Source organism: Cotesia glomerata, linkage group LG4 (genome assembly GCF_020080835.1).
Source record: "Cotesia glomerata isolate CgM1 linkage group LG4, MPM_Cglom_v2.3, whole genome shotgun sequence".
Classification (NCBI taxonomy): domain Eukaryota; kingdom Metazoa; phylum Arthropoda; class Insecta; order Hymenoptera; family Braconidae; genus Cotesia; species Cotesia glomerata.
Window position 1 is genome coordinate 8,089,957 of NC_058161.1, and position 21,687 is coordinate 8,111,643.

Consider the following 21,687-nt stretch of genomic DNA (forward strand, 5'->3'; position numbering starts at 1 on the left):
GAACCATCCACAGATTCGGTAGAATCTGGCGCCAAGGTCCGTTCAAAAATCCCGTTGTAAACGGAGCGCCAGACTACCGACTGTGTTTACTGTAAGCAGAACGGTATTTCGAGGTTGCAAAATTTTATTTAATTATATGGTTCTCCTTTTTCCAAAATGATATATTATAAAAGTAATTTATACTTTATTTTACTGATATTAATTAATTATAATCAATTATAACACTTAATTCACTTAAAATTATTAAATTTTATCAGCACAAACTATAGTAAGCCCAGAAATTTCGATCCTGACTTTTTTTCGATGGGGAATGGTGACCGCCACAGACTAGATAAAATGAATATGTGTAGTAATCCTCCTATAGATAAGCAACTACAGTTAAAAAAAGTAATTCACAGCTTACATTTACGGCCGCCAGGGCGCACTGGAATTACATCTACATAAACTGTAGCTTCAAGGGGATAGTTTGCAGTAAAAAATGCAGTCAACACGAGATTTAAGTTGGTACCAATTGTAAATTTTCATTATAATTACAAAAAATACTAAAATCCGAACAAAAACAGTTTCACTGTAAAAAAAGTCGCGCCAAGTCCACATTCATGAGACTATTAGGAAAAAAAAAATTTTTTTTTTCTTTACTAAAAGATACAAAATAACAAAATTAAAAAATCCAAGTAACCGATATGATTGTTTATGATTTTCGGAAATTAAAAAAAATTTTATTGTAAATTTAAAAATTAAAAAAAAAATTTTAGAACGTACTTGGTGTGCGTCATTGTGTATTTCAATTTTTTTAAAGTCCTAGTAAATAGATTTTACGAATTTCATTAAAAGTAAAATATTTTGCAACCGCGCACACTAAATACGTTCTAAAACTTTTTTTTTAATTTTTAAATTTACAATAAAATTTTTTTTAATTTCCGAAAATCATAAACAATCATATCGGTTACTTGGATTTTTTAATTTTTTTATTTTGTATCTTTTTGTAAAGAAAAAAAAAAATTTTTTTTTCCTAATAGTCTTATGAATGTGGACTTGGCGCGACTTTTTTATAGTGAAACTGTTTTTGTTCGGATTTTTTTTACACGGGTAGGTTCACACAGAAATAAACGTAATTAACATAATATTTTGCTCAATATTATAATGTGAAAATGAGTCAATTCGAAACTTTTCAAAACTAAAAAAAAATTATTAATCACAGTGTGAATCATTCAATATTGAGTTTCTGGCAGTGATAAAAAATACGGTATTATAAATTATGAACGTGAAAAAACTCATCCAACTATTCATCGGAGGTTTGAGTATTCTATTGAGTGCACCCTTCAGCTGAATACAGTCAAAGATTGGCAGATAATCAAGCTAACTCACTCCCGATAAATTCGAATTTTACCCGCTGCATTGCATAAATCCGTCACTTTTAAAGCAAAAAAAAAAAAAAAAAAAAAAGAGAAGATTCAAAGTAACTCAATATCGAGCCAATTACATTGCCTAGTTCAATTTTATTTTTTCCTACGAGAAATTATTGACTTGCGTAAAATATATACTCAGTAGACATATTTATATTCATATAAATTTACGAGATAATTTATTTAGCATTTAAATAATATCAGTCACACCTGACTATTAGAGCGTCGATTATGTGAAACTGAATATAAGCTTTTGATAGTCCATAAGCTTGAATTTCTAATAATAGGTATCCGATATCTAATTTCTGGTAAGTTAACATCGATAAAATACAGAATGTCCCAGAAGTAACGGACGCCATTGTAGCATCTGATAAACAAAATAATTCTGAGACGAAAAGTCCTTAGCCATTTTTTAATCAGACGCATAGATAATTAATTATTAATTAAAATAACGTCCTTCTATGCGTTAGAGAGAAAGAGAGAGAGCACTAGTGTCAAGTCAAATGCGTTCCAACGAAGTCGCTTGCACGTGTGAATGTGTAAGTAAATCCGAACAAAAACAGTTTCACTGTAAAAAAATCACGCCAAGTCCACGTTCATAAGACTATTAAGAAAAAAAAATTTTATTTCTTTACAAAAAGATATAAAATAAAAAATTAAAAAATCCGAGTAACCGATATGGTTGTATATGATTTTCAGAAATTAAAAAAAATTTTGTTGTAAATTTAAAAATTAAAAGAAACAATTTTGGAACGTATTTAGTGTGCGTGGTTACGAAAAATTTCACTTTTTATGAAATTCCTAAAATCTATCTACTAGGACTTTTAAAAAAAATTGAAGTACACAATGACGCACACCAAGTACGTTCTAAAATTGTTTCTTTTAATTTTTAAATTTACAGCAAATTTTTTTTTAATTTCCGAAAATCATATACAACCATATCGGTTACTTGGATTTTTTAATTTTTTATTTTATATCTTTTTGTAAAGAAATAAAATTTTTTTTTCTTAATAGTCTTATGAACGTGGACTTGGCGGGATTTTTTTACAGTGAAACTGTTTTTGTTCGGATTTCAGTATTTTTTGTAATTATACCCGTGTAAAAAAAATTTGTTCCTAAGGAATGCCTCAGGAATCCCGCATCAGGAACGTCCCGCTCGTGAGACGGACAGGAACTATGAGCGGACGATTGACGGGACATATTAAAATATCGGAAGTAGCCGAAAAAGCCTTGAAAACCTGAAAATGATCTACGAGATAATTCAGGGTAGTTTCAGGTTTTTCTTCAGAATATAAAAAATTATAAAAGTGCCGCGGAAATTCCTGCAAATAACCTGAGGTTGAGTTTAGGATAGTTTCAAATAATTTTGCAGAATACAAAATTAATAATAGCACCGCTGAAATCCCTGTAAATGACCAAAGGACTAATTCGAGGTAGTTTCAGGTTCTTTTGCGAGATGCAAAAACGATAAAAGTACCGCTGAAAGTCCTGCAAATGACCTGTGGAATAATTAAAGGAAGTTTCAGGTTCTTCTTCGGAATATAAGAAATTATAGAAGTACCGCTGAAAGTCCTGTAAATGACCTGAAGAAAAATTTAGGATAGTTGCCGGTTCATCTGTAGTATAAAAAAAATAAGTAAAGTACCGCTACCATTCTTGCAGATGATCTCGGGGATAATTTAGGGGAGTTTCAGGTTCTTTTACGGGATACAAAAATGATAAAAGTACCGTTGAAAAACCTGGAAATGACCTGTGGGATAATTTAAAGGAGTTTCGGGTTTTTCTTCGGACTATAAAAAATTATAAAAGTGTCGCTAAAATTATAACTTAAGTTATTTTTATTTATACCAGAGATGAACCGGTAACTATCCTCAATTTTACTTAGAGTTATTTGTAGGAATTTCAGCGGCACTTCTATAATTTTTTATATTCTGAAAAAGAACCTGAAACACCATTTGCAGGACTTGAATTAGCCCTTAGGCCATTTATAGGGATTTCAGTGGTGCTATTATTACTTTTGTATTCCGCAAAAGTACTTAAAACTATCCTAAACTTAGCCTCAGGTTATTTGCAGGAATTTCCGCGGCACTTTTATAATTTTTTATATTCCGAAAAAACACCTGAAACTACTCTGAATTTTCTCGTAGATCATTTTCAGGTTTTCAAGACTCGTTCGGCTACTTTCAATATTTTAATATGTCCCGTCAATCTTCCGTTCATAGTTCCTGTCCGTCTCACGAGCGGGACGTTCCTGATGCGGGATTCCTGAGGCATCCCTTAGGAACAAATTTTTTTTACACGGGTAATAAAAATTGACAATTTTAATTTAATACATTTCCGGTGGCAAACTATCCCCTTTAAGCTATAGTTCATGTAAAAGTTATTCTTGCGCTGCCTGGCGTGTGTAATTGCAAGCTGTCAAATATCTTTTTTTCACTGTAGTTTCCCATCTATTATGCTAACAGCTGTAATGCGATGTCTGTCATCTCAAAAACAGGTGCTAAAACAGATCCCGAGTTTAACAAGTGACTTAAAAATGATGTCAACAAAAATCGATAATCTTGGGGAGCGCATGAATAGCCTACAAGATGAACAGGCTAAAGCTAAAGAAAATTTGGTTAAATTAAACAATAATGTAAATTCAAATTCCAAGCAAATTACTGACGTCACCATGGAACTTGAAACTCTTAAGAAGGAGTCGATAAATCTGGCTAAATCGTTAACAAATGTTCTACAATCTTCAACTTGAACGACTTCAGAATTGGTACTTTCAGGCATATCAGATTCAGTTGCGACGGGATTGGCACCGAAGGAAATCGTATTGAATGTATTTCAATCTCTTAATCTGTCTCAATTAAATTCTGACATACTCACCATAAGAAAAGTTGATAAAAAATCTGCTTCTACTGTCAGTAGCATTAATAGTAGTAATAGTAGAAATGTCACTAATAACAGGCCTGTATTTCATACTTATATTCTTAAAATGATATCACCTCAAGTACGTGACCATATTATAGATACTAAAAAAAAGTATAAAACTTTACCAGTAAAAAACGTTTTTCCAAATATAGTAAGTGATTCCTTTAGAGGAAATATTTACTTAAACGAATTCTTACATCCAGAAGTTTACAAACTATTGCTTAGTACTAAGTTGAAAGCTAAAAACTTAATGTTCAAGTATGTTTGAGTGCAAAATAGTACTATTTTTGTTAAAAAAGATGATAAATCTGCTAAAATCAAAATCTGTTCTGATGAAGATTTAACTAAACTTGATTAACGCCACATTGATTTAACTGAAACAAGTACCTGTAATTCAAATTCATTAAAATTATTAAGTCTAAATGTAAATAGTTTAAATAGTAATATTACTCAATTGTTAAATTTAGTTGCTGAGATTCAACCGCATATAATTTCACTAACCGAGACTTGGCTTAAACCTGCCCATGATAATACTCTTTTCAATCTTAATAACTATACAATTTTTAGAAGAGATCAAACTTTAACTCACTCAGACACTGGTCGTCTTTTAAAAGGTGGGGGTGTTGCGTGCTTGATTCACAATTCGTTAAAAGCTAATATACTTTATGTATCTATCTCGGATCAGCTCAATGAACCAGAATTTTTGATAGTTGATGTTATCTCAACTAGCGGCTCTCACATATTACTGTCAGTTATTTATAGAAGACCGGCAGGAAACCTTCTAAATAAATTCTTCGATATTCACTCTAACTTCGCGATAAACTTTAAAAATTTTATTATTACAGGAGATCTAAATTGTGATTTACTTGACTCATATTATACTTCTAATCATTTAAAGACTTCTATTTCAGAATTGTCAATCCATTGCGTTCCCTATGGCTCATCTCATCATGTTAAAAATAAAGACTCTTGGTTGGATGTTGTATTATTAGATAATAAAAGTAAACAAGGCTTGTTCTATAAATCTGATCAACCCTTCATCAATGGTCATGATTATTTGTTCTGTGAATATATTATCGAAACTCCAAAACATAACGAAAAATGGGTAACTTATCGTCGTTTCTCTAACGCAAACACCATTGCCTTATCGAACTCTCTCATGCGCTCACTAAATATAGGAAGAGATTCTCTACATAACTCTGATCCTAATGAGTTGTTAGATATTTTTAATTCTAATGTTTCAGCTGTCCTTGATAAATTCGCGCCACTACATTCACGTAAAGTTGGGCGACCTACAACTCCCTGGTTAACCAAAGTTTTAAAGAACAAATGCAAGGAACGCGATGCCCTGTATAAAAAAGCGAAAAGAAACAATAATACAAATCTCTTTCTACTTTTTAAAATTAAAAGAAGAGAACTGAAACATGAACTAAAGAGTGCTCGTGAAAACTATCTTAAGAGCTCACTGTCTTCTCTGCCTTGTGGAACTCAAGTTTGGAGCAAGTTAAAACATCTAGGCTTAGTAAAACGCACGTCATCCTCTTCCTTAAACCATTTCGAACCATTGGAACTCAATGACCACTTTGCGAACATGGTGCGTCGACATCCGGCATGTGATCAACAATTTTTAAATTCCCCTTCTCTTTTTCTCAACAGTAAAGTAAATTGTTCCTTCACTTGGTCGGAAATAGATATTGTTGACGTAACTAAAGCCCTACAGTTAACCCTCCAGAAATCTAAAGGTAAAAGTCCGGATGGGCTTGATCTACGTTGGTTAAAAAACCATTTTCCTCAAATCTCCATTTTTCTAACTGCTCTTTTTAATCGCTCTCTTGAAACTGGTATTTTCCCCCAAGCATGGAAAGAAATTTTTATTATACCGCTCAATAAACAAAATCCACCCAAATCACTATCAGACACACGCCCCATAGCAAATACTTCTCATCTGAACAAAGTATTTGAGAGAATAATTGCAAACCAAGTCGTAAACTATTTAGAGAACAATGAGTTGCTTGACAAATACCAATCTGGTTTTCGGAAGCATCATGGCACTCAATCTGCTTTATTAAAACTTACTGAGGACATCAGGCGCGCAATGGATGAAGACAAACTGACTATATTAGTCTTATTTGACTTAACAAAAGCCTTTGATTATGTAGATCATAAGGTCATACTGAGCACACTTGTTGAACTTGGTTTTCCGTTTGAAACTATAAGTTGGTTCTTTTCTTTTTTAACAAATCGTTCACAATCAGTTATCAATGATATGGGAGAACCTGTAAAATTTCTTTAAACTACCTCAGGAGTTCCGCAAGGCTCAGTTCTTGGACCGATATTGTTTTTGATAGTTATGAACTCGGTAGCTAAGCGTCTAATGTACTCTAAATATGGGCTATTTGCCGACGATAAATTTATTTACCTACACTTTTATAACTATCAAATACAAGAAGCAATTAGGCAGATAACTTTAGATGCCCAAGCTGTCGCGGATTGGACAAGGGAAAATGGCCTGCAATTGAATTTGCTAAAAACTAAGGCTATGTTATTTGGCTCTAGTCGTAAATTGAAAAATCTACAGAGTGATATACCTCAAATAGTAATCGACGGAATATCGCTACCTTATATCGAATCAACCAAGTGTCTGGGTCTCTATTTATCTAATAATTTATCTTCGAATTTACACGTCTCGAAAACTGTAAGCAAAATAAACTCAGCTTTATATACCCTTAAAGTAAAGAAAAATATTTACACTAAAGATATTAGGAGGTTATTAATCTCAGCAACGATATTACCACTTATTGATTATTGCTCTATTGTTTTAACAAACGCAACTGCTGAGGACAATTCTAAGCTGCAGCGTGCACTAAACTCAGCAATTCGTTTTATTTACAACCTAAAGCGGGACGAGCATATTACACCATTTAGGCGTGAGCTTGGATGGCTATCCATAAGTAAACGTCGAATCTATTTCTTAGCATGTTACTTTTATAAACTGTTAAGCATAGGCCAACCTCTTTACTTGCGTGAGTTATTTATTGAAGACTTAGATACTAGACGCTCTGAAAGACTGGCAGCAAAAAGGAATTTTATAAATTTTAAAGTACCAAATTTTACCTCGACTGTTTATGAATCTTCTTTTGTTGTTAGCTGCATTCGTCTTTGGAAAGAGTTGTCAGAGGATCTAGTCAAAGCGCCTAGTATTGATATTTTTAAGAATAAAACCTTTCGTTACCTCTTCGAACTTGATATTTAAAAATTGTCTGTTAAATTCAGTTAAATCATCAAAAACTATGTAATCAAACAAAAATGTTACTTAAATCTTAAGTTATTCTTCAATCTGTATTGTTAAATTATATTCTTCTTTTACTCTGTAAAAATATACATTAAGTTAAGTATTTATTAAGTTATAAAATATCGTTAAATTAAGCATCAAATATGTAAAATATTTTAATATAATGTAAACTTTTCTTTTGCCATCTGGCCAGTTAAGGCTTTGGCATAAATAAATATATTTATCTATCTATCTATCTATTATAAGATTAGCATGCATCCTTATATTATTTAGTCTCTGGCCGTCCGCTCTTTACATAAGAAAAAAGTTAAAATCTAAAAATCTGGGTCGCTATAGTTTGTGCTGATTATTTTTAATAATTTTAAATAGAAATTATAAAGATAATTGATAATAATCAAGTAATACGCGTAATAAAAAGCATGAACTACTATTATAAAATATCATATAAAAAAAAAATCAAAATAAATTTGAAAAAAAATTTGTAACCTCAAAAAACCGTTCTGCTTACGGTATATACACACACGGTAGTCTGGCTTGAGAACGGAACTTGGCGCCAGACTCTATCGAGTCTGTTGATATGTGTGACTACGTTAGCGATTAGAAACTAGTTAGTCATACAGTTAGTTGTGTCTTTGTTTGGCACATGTCTTTACTGGAAACTGGCGCTCTCTCTCTAACAAATAAAAAGACGTTATTTTTAATTAATAATTAATTATCTATGCGGTTAATTGAAAAATGGCTAAGGACTTTTCGTCTCAGAATTATTTTTTTCATCAGATGCTACAGTGGCGTCCGTGACTTTTGGGACACCCTGTATACTCGGTCAGGTCAAAAAGTAATCCATTACTTTATTTTATTTTTTTAATATTTTACCTGGTGGTTTCACATTTACCGGAAAATCTATCACTCAAAGCAGACGTTAATAATTGAAACACTTTAAAGTTTATTTTGTTCAAATATCAACTTTCAAATCGTATATTTATCAAGTGAAAAGTTATAACAAAAATATAAAATAAAAATATGCTGAAATGAAAATAACAATTCAACGATTTTATAACAGTCTATCTTAGTTAAAGAAAAAAAAAAACTTTACTGTTGGAAAACATTTTTTTTTATTCTGAATTATGTTTTTAAAATAAGTGACAGTGGAAAAAAAAATTTTTAGTATTAGAGATTAAAAAAAAAATAAATTATGAGGGTTGATAAAAATTTATGCTGCCTTTGAATTCTAAAAGAAAAAGTTATTCGTAAGCTTATCAAATAATTTACCGTTATTAATTCAGGAGTATATTCATTTTAAATGATGTTACATAAAAATTAAATAGGATAAAATGAAACCGTAAGAATGCAGAGTAATAAATATTTTGTATTTATATCAAAAACGGACAGCGTTAAAAATTTTGTTGATTTTTGTGTTAAAGTGATACTTTTTTCTTCGTAACTGAATTTTTAAGATAGAAAAAAATGTTATTAAGTACTTAATAGAACTTTTCGTGCGATACTTAAAAATCAATACAAAGTTTGTGTTAAATTCTGAATAGCAACACTAAGTTTGAATCACCAGCTTGTTCTTTCTTCAGTTAACGCACTGTCGTTTACTAGTGAAGTAAATCACTATATTTTTGAAAAATTTCATTCAATAAACTATTAATAATAACGTAGTGTTTATAATTAGGGACTAGAAATTTAATTTAATAACCCTCCGTCGGGCGCCTCTCAAAATTCCCGAGATCGGGCGCGGTGTACCGAATAAGCTCAGCTCCGAAAATTGATAATTATAATTTTCCTAATGAATCTGTATATATAAAAGAAAGTCGTGTTAGTTACACTATTTATAACTCAAGAATGGCTAAAGCTATCGGGATGGGACTGCTACCATTCGACGCAGAATTTTTCGTAGATGGTTATAGGCTACTTATTTTTTGGATTTTATCAACCCTTTCTCATTTTTTTTACGATTTACTTTTATATACATTTTTTCCCGCTAATAAAAACAAAATACTCTCATTTTTATTCATTTGTTTTTAATACGATTTTCTTTTGTTTTTATTACATAACCTTAATATTTGATTAATTTAACGTCATTTAAAAAAGTTTAAGAAAGAAGCTAATTATGTCTGGTGATCTAAGTGTTGAAAATTTATATTTATATGCTGATCGTGTGTTTGGTTATGATAATTGGTTCCATGAAATGAAATAGTTAGATTTCTATTAAATCTACTAAAAATTTTGTTGTTTATAAACTAGGACTTTTTGAAACATGAAATTTAGGCCGTCTATTGAGTTTCAATAACATTTACTAAAAATTTCCTTACAACAAACGTCTTTTTAGCAGCGGAAAAAAAGTCAATGTAAGGTTTCCAAAACTTAACATTACATGTAGTAATTCAGTCAACGGACTAAGAATTTTACATACATGTTATTTTTGCTGGTTACATAACTTATAAATTGTTCTTATTGCGGGATCGCGGGAATGTAACAGATTAAAATGAATGCATTTTCCAAACACTAGATATGTGAAAAATAAATTTGGCTACTTATTTAAATAGAGTTCGTAAAAATATGTTAAATTTATTTTCTATAAAAAATTGATGTCACTGAGAAAATTTTAAATAACAGAAAAATTGTTCGCACTCGAAGCTAGACAGATTTCAACTTCACTTATGAGACTTGCAATGACTTTAACTAAAACTTTCAATGCTTATTTGGAATTTGTGCAAATCAAAACAATGCTCCAATTAAATTTCAAGTCTAAATCTAAAAAAAAAGCAATTCTTTAAAGCGCTCAGCAAAGCGGGCGGGTAACAGCTAGTATTAAAATAAAAATAAAGTATACACATCTTAAATAGAATGTTTACAAAGTAATTATGCTTAATAATATGGAAATATATAATATATGTTATTAGAAAAATTAAAAAAATCGTAAGACAAAATTTTCATTTTTTAAGATTTTTAAAACTTGTAAATTACAAAATTATTATTAAAAATAGTAAAAAAACGTTTAAAATGTTGTTCTTAAAACCTGAAAGAATGAAATTTAAACGGAATTTTCACTCTCAGAGGTAATTGATTAGATTTTGAAATCGATCGATACTCTAATTTAAAAGTAATCCCAAACAATAAAATTTTTTTTCGAATTTTATTTTTTAAATGTTTTAAAATTGACCGTGCCAAGCTAATTCAAATTGATATGAAAATCCAATATCAATACAACTCTTTTGAATTCGATCACCCCCCCCCACACACACACACACACACACACATACACGCACACAAACAAACACAGACATTCTGTTAGAAATTTTCAGAACTGCCTCTTAGAACTTAAAAATATGGAGATCTGATGAGAACTTGATATTCAAAAATTATGTTGCAATCAATTACTTCTCAATTTTTTTTTAATTATTGATTTTCATGGCGGGAAGTTTAAAAAGAAAACTTTTTAATAGTTTTCTGTCTTATATTATAGCAACACACCGCCATTATTATTAAATACTACAAATATTAATAAACAGGATAATTCATCGTAGAATTAATAACGAATTTTGATAAGACTAATTGTAAATGACTTAAAACTCATCAGATTCGTCTAAAGTAATAATTAATAAAAGAATGAAATTTAAATAACAATGGACGAAAAAAGATGAAACGAACTGTAATGTAATTATGATTTAATTAAAAATTAAATTCAACTTTTCCAGGTCCCTGACTGAGCGCTATTGCGGTGGAAGCGAAAAAGAGTTTGTCAAAAAGTTGTTGCGACGCAACGGATTTTATATCAGTCAAAAAGTAAGTAATTATTTTTGTTTTAAAGTCAAAAATGTTAACCACCGAATCAAAATATGTAACTACGGCCAGTATAACAGTTTACTAATTAGTTACAACTTAAAAACGGTAATTCCGTATAATAATGGGAAAAAAATCCAATTAGCAGACACAATCAATACTCAATCCAACTAAAATCGTGTAAGCCATTAAAACAAAAAAAATAAACGAGAGCCGTGTTGTATTCCCTGGATGATCCGCGCTGGACCATGAATTTCACCCTAGAGATATTCCTTCAAATTGGTGAGTCAATGCATTTTCTTCACTCAGGAAATTCACCGCCACTTTTTGACCTCAATTTTATTCTAATGGTCGTCGTTAAAAATGAAAAATAATTGAAAATACTCAACATAGATTTAATTTGTAGATATTTGAGTTATTTATTTATTTTAAGGTATTAAATGAAGAATTTATGATGAAATATAAACTGTGATAAAATAGAAAATTTATCATTTAGTTTTTTTTTTTATTGGCGATATGTATTTGAATATTGAACGGGTTAAAATGATTTACACATAAATCGAAATTTATTAGAGAGACGTACACATGATATGATTTTCAAATCAGCGAAAAGCGTAGATTGTAGAATATCCGATAAAAACGAAGAAAATTGTTATTTGTCCGATATTCTATCAATGGTATATTTCTTCTTTATATTGATGTCTTAAGGCATTCTTACAGCTGATTAGATTTTTGAATGGATGTCTTGTCGAATGAGAAAGCATATTAAAAAAAGAAAAAAAAAAAACAATTTCGTCAAAAATTTTATTTTTTAGGTTTGTGAAACATCACTTCAATAGTAATTGGACATTATCTTAGGTATATGGTCAGAATAACTTCTTGAGAGCTCGAAATGTCAATATCTAACTTATATTCAATTTCCGGAAATCTAACTGAAACCAATAACTTCCCGTCAAGAAAATTGAAAACTTTCTCGACAGGAAGTTCTAATCGTAAACTGTCGAAATTATTTTCTTTAGACTTAAATTATTTAATAGTGTGCTAATCGTGGTTATTTTTGAGATTTGTTTTTTCAAACCATACCTAACAATTTTTCGAATCTTTTTTGTTTTTCAAATCCCGTTTCCACTCTTAGAAATTTTATTATAGTTATTGTTATTATTAAAAATAATTTAATGTAGTAGTCAAAATAAAAGCATAATAAATTTCACACCAAGAAAAATATTTTACTATTAATAATTCTGTGTTCCTCCAGTTTCCTCTAGTTGAATTAGAAATGAAATATCATATATACGTCGTCATTTATTTTATGAATATTTTTCACTCTCTGAAATGTGAAAGCAGAAATTCTGTCAATTAAATAAATTTTTCTTTGCTTGCTATATAAGATCGAAATAAGTCGTGAATTATAAAGAGCGTAAGAGAGAGGCAAAAATTGCACTTTGGGTATGGCATAAAACCTAGATACAGTTTTGTCTAAAGATTCTATGAAATACACCTACGTGAGCACAATTGGTACAGTACTGCAATATATATGAGAATGGAGAAACCGTTACGAGCATGAGATAGAGAATATAGCTCAAAATGGCTGAGATTGCTTATAGCAATTATAGACGTTCCAGAACTTTTAATTGCTTCTCGTTTAAGCTCTTAATGTGCCACTGAAAATGTGCTGACGCCAAAGACAAAATCACCAAGTCCATTAGCTTACTCGGCCTATAAAATTTCATCGCACAACATTTTAATAGCTTCAGTACAATTAAAAATAAATAAATCAATTACTCAAGAGTTATCCTATTACTTAATGATATCACACTCAACACCGCTGAGTGTTAAATATTAAATAAACTCTTATCTTGAGGAAAAGAAAAACAAACATTCAAACATTTTTTCAATTTACTGTCTTTAAATACAACGTTACCATTTTATTTAATACAACTGAAAGAGATATTTTATTTCAAGAATGAATATCTTAATAAATTTTTATTGTTTTACAAGATATTTGGTACGCCTGACCAAAGTCGAGTAGTTTCCCTTGAGACACTGTCTACTCAGTTGGGTCATACCCTCCTTTAACAAGCTCGCTGGTATCCTTTGAAATCCCTCGGGTTTCGGTTTATATTTATTAGATGTCTTGTAATTCACAATATGGTAGTACGAATCTTTAGTTTGACAAAAAATATCAATGATAATAATAATAATAATTAAAAACTTTTTTAAGTTGAACATAAATTTTATCAAGTCTATTATAAGGTAAACTATTTTTTTTACAATTTTTATTTAGAAAGTGTTAATATATCAGAGTTGTACAATGTCCAACAATTACCATAATTTTAATAGTACTTCAAAAAAAAAAAATTATTCCGTGTAAGATTTATTAAAATAAGCCGGTTAAATTTAATCATTCCTAGTATCATATTGTTGAAAGTATTACAAATTTATCCAGCTAAAGTGATACAATTTTCTGAATTAAATAGAAAAAGAAAAAATAATTAGATTTATTTGGTTACTTATATATTTTTATTTTCTGGAAGGTATAATTTTTTTTTTTTCGTTAAAATAGAACTATTGAAAAAACCAAAAAGACCATTTGTTATATATCAGTTCTACGTATTTCATGAATTCAGCTTCGTTTCTTTGATTTCTTTCACATCAGCAGAATACAACAACTCCCTTTATGTGACAAATTCTACAGGTATCCATTCGTCGGGAGCGCAAAAGAGGGTAAATGAGAATGAGAATGAGAGGGTAAAAAAACAGCAGTAAATAAGAAAATACACCGAAAGAAATTTTCTTTAAAAATTTTTAACTTTTTTTCAACAAATTTTAGCGAAATCTACCGTAAATTTTATTAGGTTTTCGGTAAATTTTTTTAAGCCTACCAAAAAATTAATGAATTTTTTCGTAATTTTTATTTCAAAAATGGTAATAAATGAAAGGGCTGCATTATGTCCCCACGATCACGATGAATTTAATGTCAATTTTTAAAGAAAATTTCTTTCTGTGTAAAGAGAAAGGATAAATAAAAAATACTAAAAACCACATCAAAGCTTTCGTTTTGCACACCAGTGCTGCAAAGATAACGAGCAGCAGCCCACGGCTGTTCTTTCGTTTATCCTAAGAACGAACAAAATTGAGGAATATTGTCGAAAAGACTAAAAAATTATAAAAAGAATAGTCATAATAAGTGAAAATATAAAATATAAGAAAGAACGAACGATGTACCGAGAAAAAAAAATATAAAAGTAAATAAAAAACCCTTTATTATCTCTTAATTTTTTTTTGTATTTCTTTCCATTATTTTCATTTTATTGCTATTCCGTTCTTTCTTTTACAATTGAATTAATTTACAATGATCTTTTGCATTCAGTAGTCAATCGGATATGAAAAGATACTTCATAGTATTTCATAATCTCTTTCAGAACTTTTTTTCTTGCATTCAATTATCTTTAACGAGAGACGTGAAAAGACTAACATAATTATAATAATAATAATAATAATAATAATAATAATTATTATTATTATTATTATTATTATTATTATTATAATAATGAAAAAAAAGATAATCTGGATTTTTCTTTTTTATCTTTTTTCCCTAATTAAAAGATTATTCACATTTTTCCCAGAGAGTTTATTATTTTCTTTCATAACAATTAGGATTACGTTAAAAAAATAATGAATATATAGAGACGAATTTGTATAAAAAAAAGGCCATTCGGCAGCCGAAATGGAAGTAGATTTCGTTTATTTATATTTTTAGATTTTAATGAATTAAATTTATTTTCATTACAATTATTATTACAATTATGTTACATAGTTATTATTTATTTATTCAATTTGAATGCCAAAGCAATCGCCGAATGGCAAAAATACAAAATAGAAGAGTATAAAGTACATGTAAGAGTATAAACAGGTCTACTAGATATTTTAATAAGTTACTAGTGCTCTCTCTTTCTAACGCATAAAAGGACGTTATTTTAAATAATAATTAATTATCTATGCGTCTGAATAAAAAATGGCTAAGGACTTTTCGTCTCAGAATTATTTTGTTTATTAGATGCTACAATGGCGTCCGTTACTTCTGGGACACTCTGTATAGGATTAGGAATGTAAATTGCGCGCTTCGCGCGCTTTAATTTTTCAACCAATAAGGAATTACATATAGCTTTTAAAAATTAATTCTGTATTGTTTTGATATAATTTTGTGAACCTAAAAAAGTTGTGTTATACATCTCGCTAGTCATTTTTAAATTTTTGCTTCCAATAATTTCTGTGAATTATTTCCTAAATGAAAAATGATTAAAAAGTACTTTTGTTGAATGAACTTATGATTATTTTCTACATAGTATTATTATTTTTTCGTTTTATTCATATTTTTTTTTATTTTTCTTGTGGTTTTATCTTTCATCTTTTTTAATCAATTATTTTTTCTTTAATTATGTTTTTTTATTTATTTACTATATATTTGTTTATTCAATTCATCTTTTTTATCAACTTTTTTAATTTTTTATTCAATTTTAATGTAAATGGTAAATGAATTATAAAGAAAAATGTTATTACCTTATCATTTCATCTTCACTTTCAGAATCTATTTCAATTTGTAAATTTGGTAACGAAGTAAAATGATCATTACTCAATGTGAAAGGTATAATATTTACTTGTGATATATGGTTCACTTCAAACCGAAATTCATGAACAATAGGATCATTTGCAAATGGATCTAAAACACCAATTCTTGCTATCGATTTTTTTATCGTAATTAATTGGTGCAAATGAATACGATTGATTATATTTTTACATGCAATATCCATGTAAATAGGATATCTTATAATTTTTCCTTCAGATTTTAAAATATAAAGCGATACTCAAATTCAACCCACTGAATTCCCACTATTGTTATGATAAAACCAGCAAAACTGCATAAAGAAAAATTAATAATTAAATATCATTTTTTTTTATAAGCTATTCAAAATATTTACACATCAAAACTAATAATGATTATTTTATTGTGTCTCCGCATTCAATAAAAAACGTTGAACTTTACGACTTACTTTGATTCGTCGCCGTCTTCAAACAGTCTGAGTTCGTGACTTTCATTGAAATTGATTTTAACCATTTTTTCAACTAAAAATAAATTTTCAATTAGTTTCAAAAATAATTTTCAATATCTATTAGTATATAGATATATCTTAATGACCGTGAAGTTAGTAATATCAAGTCAATGTGAATATAGTTGTTAAACTTAACATAATTTAATTAAATAATTTTTTATTGTGAACCTATATCACTTTAATCATAATCATGATATTAATTAAAAAATTTTATTTTAGATAAATAAATAAAATTAATTCTTATACACGGAGAAAAATTAATAATAGTATTTACTATACGAAAATATTAACTCCTACTATCTGAAATGGTAATAAAATTAATTAGTCACAAAATAATAGGTGTTATCATTGACAATTGTACTAGTTACTATTAATAATGGTAACGATTACTATCAAAAATGATAATTGTAATTATTTAAAATTATAACCGCTATAATCGAAGATGGTAACTGTAACCATATCAGATTGTAAAAATTCTGAAAGAAAAAGTAATATAAATTTATTTAATTTAATTCTTCATTTGCATTCATATTTTAGTTATGGACATTTTTTCCTTTAAAATATTAAAACATATAATAACATAATCGTTTAAATCCATATATGATAAAAATTTCCAAATATTGAAGCTGTTATTGATTATTTTGAATGATTGACATTTATTGTTATTTATTGAAATTATTAATATTTTTTCACAGGATAAAATAATGAAACATCATTTGATGGTTCCATTATAATTGAATTAATTGTAATCCTATCATCTATATTATTAAGAAATATATCATTAAGAGAAAATACTCTATCTCTAGATTAATAATTAATAAATGACCTTATATCTTGTCAATTATTGACATCTTTACAGACATAAGCCCACTCCGACATTATACTCATCGAGACCTTTCATTTGAGTGCCCACATCAATTTTTCATATATTTATATATATTATATATATGTATATATGAAAAATATATCAAAAATGCAAGTGGGTACTCAAATGAAAGCTCGTTATGATTATAATATCGGGATGAGCTTATATCTTTATAAATGTCAATAGTTAAGAAAGTAAAGTACACTGTAACGAAAATCATTATACAATTAAGCAAAATTTTATTTATTATAGTTCGCAATTCTTGGCAGTCACATAGGGACTGCAGGTTGCTAGTTTTGATAATTTGTGCATTGAATTTCTTCAACAGAATGCATAACTTGAACAGGTCAATGAGTTTATTTCATCTGCTAGCTTAAAGAATATTATTTAATTCAATGCAGAAGAAAAATTACATCTAGTCAAGCTGATTCGATGCATTTCGAAATACGATATCATCAACTGGAGCAAAGAGTATGCTCTCTTTAATTGCAATTGTTAAAGGGAAAATTTTAATTTAAATAATTAGATAATTATGATTAATAATTAGTTTAAAGCTTTATTTTATTCAAAATTTTTTTTTGAAAATCTTAGTTTTTTTTAAAATTATGTTTTTTAAAATTTTTTTGTAAAATTAAAATTTTTTTTTTAATTTTAATTTTTTGAAAATTTTGATTTCTTTGGGAATTTCAATTTTTTTTTTTTAAAACTTGGCGTTGAAACTTGTTTTAGACAAATAAAAATTCGAGCTGAATCGAAATATAGCAAAATTTTTCAAAAGTTCCGTCATGAGGACCAATGCAATAGTTAGATTTCTATGAAATCTACTAAAAATTTCATTAAATCTGTCTGAGAAAATAGGTAATTTTTGGCCTAGACTGATAATGAAGTACGCAAATTAAAGCTTATTTAATAAGCTTTCAGATGTCATTTATAGAATTTTGATAAGATATCGCGTTCAATTGTAATTGCACGAAAATACGGTAAAAGTGAAAATTTTTGCGATTTTTGAAAATTTTTGAATTGTTATTATTCCTAAACTATTTAATTTGGAGAAATAAATAAATTCACAAATTGAAGCTTATCAAATAAGCTTTCAAATGCAATTTACAGAAATCCGATAGGATGTTACGTTGCATTGTTATTGCACGGAAATAAGGTAAGAGTGAAAATTTTTTGCGATTTTTGAAAATTTTTGAATTGCTCTCATTTCTAAACTAATCGACAGATTTGGCTCATCTTAGAACTTAACCTTGATAATCGTCCTAAGAATAAGTATGTTACGTTTTATTGAGATCCGCATAGAATTACGGGAGTTAGAGAAGAGACAATGCCGATTATATCGTATATATATACATAAATACATACATATATAAACTTTTGAATCATATACATTTTCTGAATCCGTTTGACGAGCTGAGTCGAAATATAGAAACATTTTTCATAAGTTCCGTCATGAGGACCAATGCAATAGTTAGATTTCTATGAAATCTACTAAAAATACACATATCTTTACCTTAAGTACTCATTTCATAATAAAAAAGATTAATTAAGTAAATTAAAATTATAATCCGATAGAAAGTTTTTTCTACGCTATTGATTAAATTAATTAAATCTCAAGATAAAATTAAATTCATACACGTAATGTTTTTTGAAGTATCAGTGTACTTATATATGTACTTATTGATGTCAGTAATGTGAAATCAAGAAAATTTATTTTTAATTTCGGTAGGGGAGGAAGGGGTCAATTAAACCAAAAAAAGTTTAGCAATTTTTTATTATTCGAATTAAAACTAAATAATAATTTTTAACTTCCCGCTAAGAAAATTTTCAAAAATCGGGAAGTTATTGGTTTTACCCCGTTTTTCGAAAATCGAGTTCTCATCAGATCTTGATGTTTTGAAGTCCTAGGAAGCTTCTCTTAATGTTTTCGCGATGATGTCCGTATGTCTGTATGTATGTATGTATATATGTGTGTGTGTGTGTGTGTGTGTGTGTGTGTGTGTGTGTGTGTGTGTGTGTGTGTGTGTGTGTGTGTGTGTGTGTGTGTGTGTGTGTGTGTGTGTGTGTGTACGGCCGTATGTAAATCTCTCATAACTTATGAACGGCTTGACCGATTTCATCGCGGTTGGTACCATTCGAAAGAGCTTGATCGAAATTAGATTTTGACTATAATTAGAACCGATTCGAACCAGTAAATTTTGAGAAATCTAAGAAAAACTGCAAAAAAAAATTTTTCAAATGTGGTTTTTTTAGAATAACTTTTAAACGGCTTTACCGATCAATTCTAAAAACTAATTAGCTCTTAACATAAAAAAACACCTCGATTGCCACCAGCCCGGTCGAAATGGGTTTATTCGTTCGTAAGTTATCGTTAACGAAAAAAATCGAAAAAATCGTTTTTTCGGAATTACTTCGAAATTCCTCGTTCGATCAATTAAAACTTAAAGGTTCTTTATGAGGCTTTAAAAACTGCGTCGAATGCCACCAACCACGTAAAAGTCGGTTCATTCATTCAAAAGTTGTTGCGGTTTGAAAATTTAAAAAATAATGTTTTATTACACTTATAGCAAATTTTTGAGCTCGATAAGCTCAAAATGATACGAAAATTATATTTTTTAGTTGGAAGAGCTCAAAAACGTAATAAATGTAGGTTTGTGCGCTTAAGTATGAAATGAGCGGGAAGTTGCAGGGTTGGCCTTTAGGGTCAACCGTTTTCCTAATTTTTTTACGTTGAATGGTTCAATTGCCCCATGGTTCAACTGAACCCCTTTCTCCCTATTGTACCTCGAGTGAAACTAAATTTTGGAATAGTCTGTAGTCAGTATTATATACAAATCTCTTTGTAAAGTGAACAGCAATACTCAACTAAAAAAGAAATCTTATAAGTATGTATTGCACGAAACGATACTGCTACTGCTGCGATCCACAGTGAAAGTTTATTTCCTTACATCGTATATCACTGTTGTCAAGATTCGAGAATCGTCAAACTGTATTGCTGCGGTAACTAGATTGTTCTGTTGTAACCGCGAATTACCTAACTACCCATTTAATGATCTTATACAATGTTTAGACACAAATGTGTTTCAAAATAGGCTAAAATAAACAAATTTTTATGAAGTTTTTTGATATATTGAAAAAAATTGTTTCTAAACAAAGTTTATAAAATTCTTAGAGGAAAACGAAACTATTTTTAGATTGAAAATATTTTACTCTTTGATCGAAGTTGTAAAATTCCAAAATCTAAGAAACTTAGTTTCAAGAAAAGTAATTCTTTAATTACAATTACTGATTCTTTTAAAAATAATTTTCTTTGATCAATAAGAATATTTATTTTAAATCAAGTAATTTTCTTTTTAGTGTATGATTATTGTTTCTCTGTTTTTATGTGTAGAAATAGCTTAAGATAAGTTATAAACAATAAATATTTTTGCTTCTTCTTATTAAATTAACAGTAAATTTTGTTTATTTTGTTATCCCACATAACAAGACTGCACTAATCTCTTGAAAAGTTTGTATATAATGCAGCTACTACAATATCGATTTTGTGTAAGTTTCTTTTAGAAAACTAACTAAAACTCACAAACATAAATTGAAAACAATCTACGCTATTGCCTTTTCTTAATGGTCAGAAGTTTAATTGAAGCTTCTTATAATACATGATCTTTATTTTGAAGGTTATTAGTACAATTTCACTAGTAGAAATTCGTAAAATTATCATTAAGCTTTTGACATGTTTTTTAGAACAAAAAGCATGCTAATGGAAAAATTAAAATATTTTGAAAGTTCGCATGTCCAAGTTGTCTTTATTGAAAAACGAATCAATTAATAATTCAGTTCTAATTGGTATTTATTTATTTATTTTTTGCCGTAGTTGGACAAATAATTTTTTCTTTATACCTCGGTCGAAAGTACGCATCTTTTGCACCTATTTCGAGGCAGAAAGTTAAAGATTCGTGCATTGATAAAGCTGCACATTCGGCCTCTATAATAGCGGGAGTAAAAAATGCTTTCGTTACCGCGACTGACATTAGTCATTTGTTATTAACTATGTTTTGTTTACGCTGATTATTTACGATTGATGGCACAGTACAATTTGGTTATATTTCGTTCTCTCTTTTACTTACATGAAATATTTCATATGTAGATATAACTGCCGTGAGAGTGAGAAGATCATCCGATGTAACTTATTACTAGGTTGTACTGTACTAAGATTTGACAGTTTAACAGTGACGTGTGTATCGTGTGTAAAATAAATCAACTTTATTTAATTAAAAAATCATTTGAAGAAATGTACGTAGTAACAACAAC

General features: G+C 28.8%; 1 protein-coding gene across 7 annotated transcripts in view; it reads left to right on the top strand.

The window, feature by feature from the left end:
- The window catches only part of LOC123264275, a 175,176-nt gene that overhangs the window by 66,737 nt on the left and 86,752 nt on the right, over positions 1-21,687 (top strand). For 6 of the 7 annotated variants that reach the window (XM_044727488.1, XM_044727487.1, XM_044727483.1 and 3 more), the window contains one exon: positions 11,319-11,406. The gene's annotated coding sequence lies outside the window, so the exon portion shown is untranslated. Of the gene's footprint in view, positions 1-11,318; positions 11,411-21,687 lie in introns of all 7 variants that reach the window. The other variant, XM_044727484.1, reaches the window with a different exon arrangement.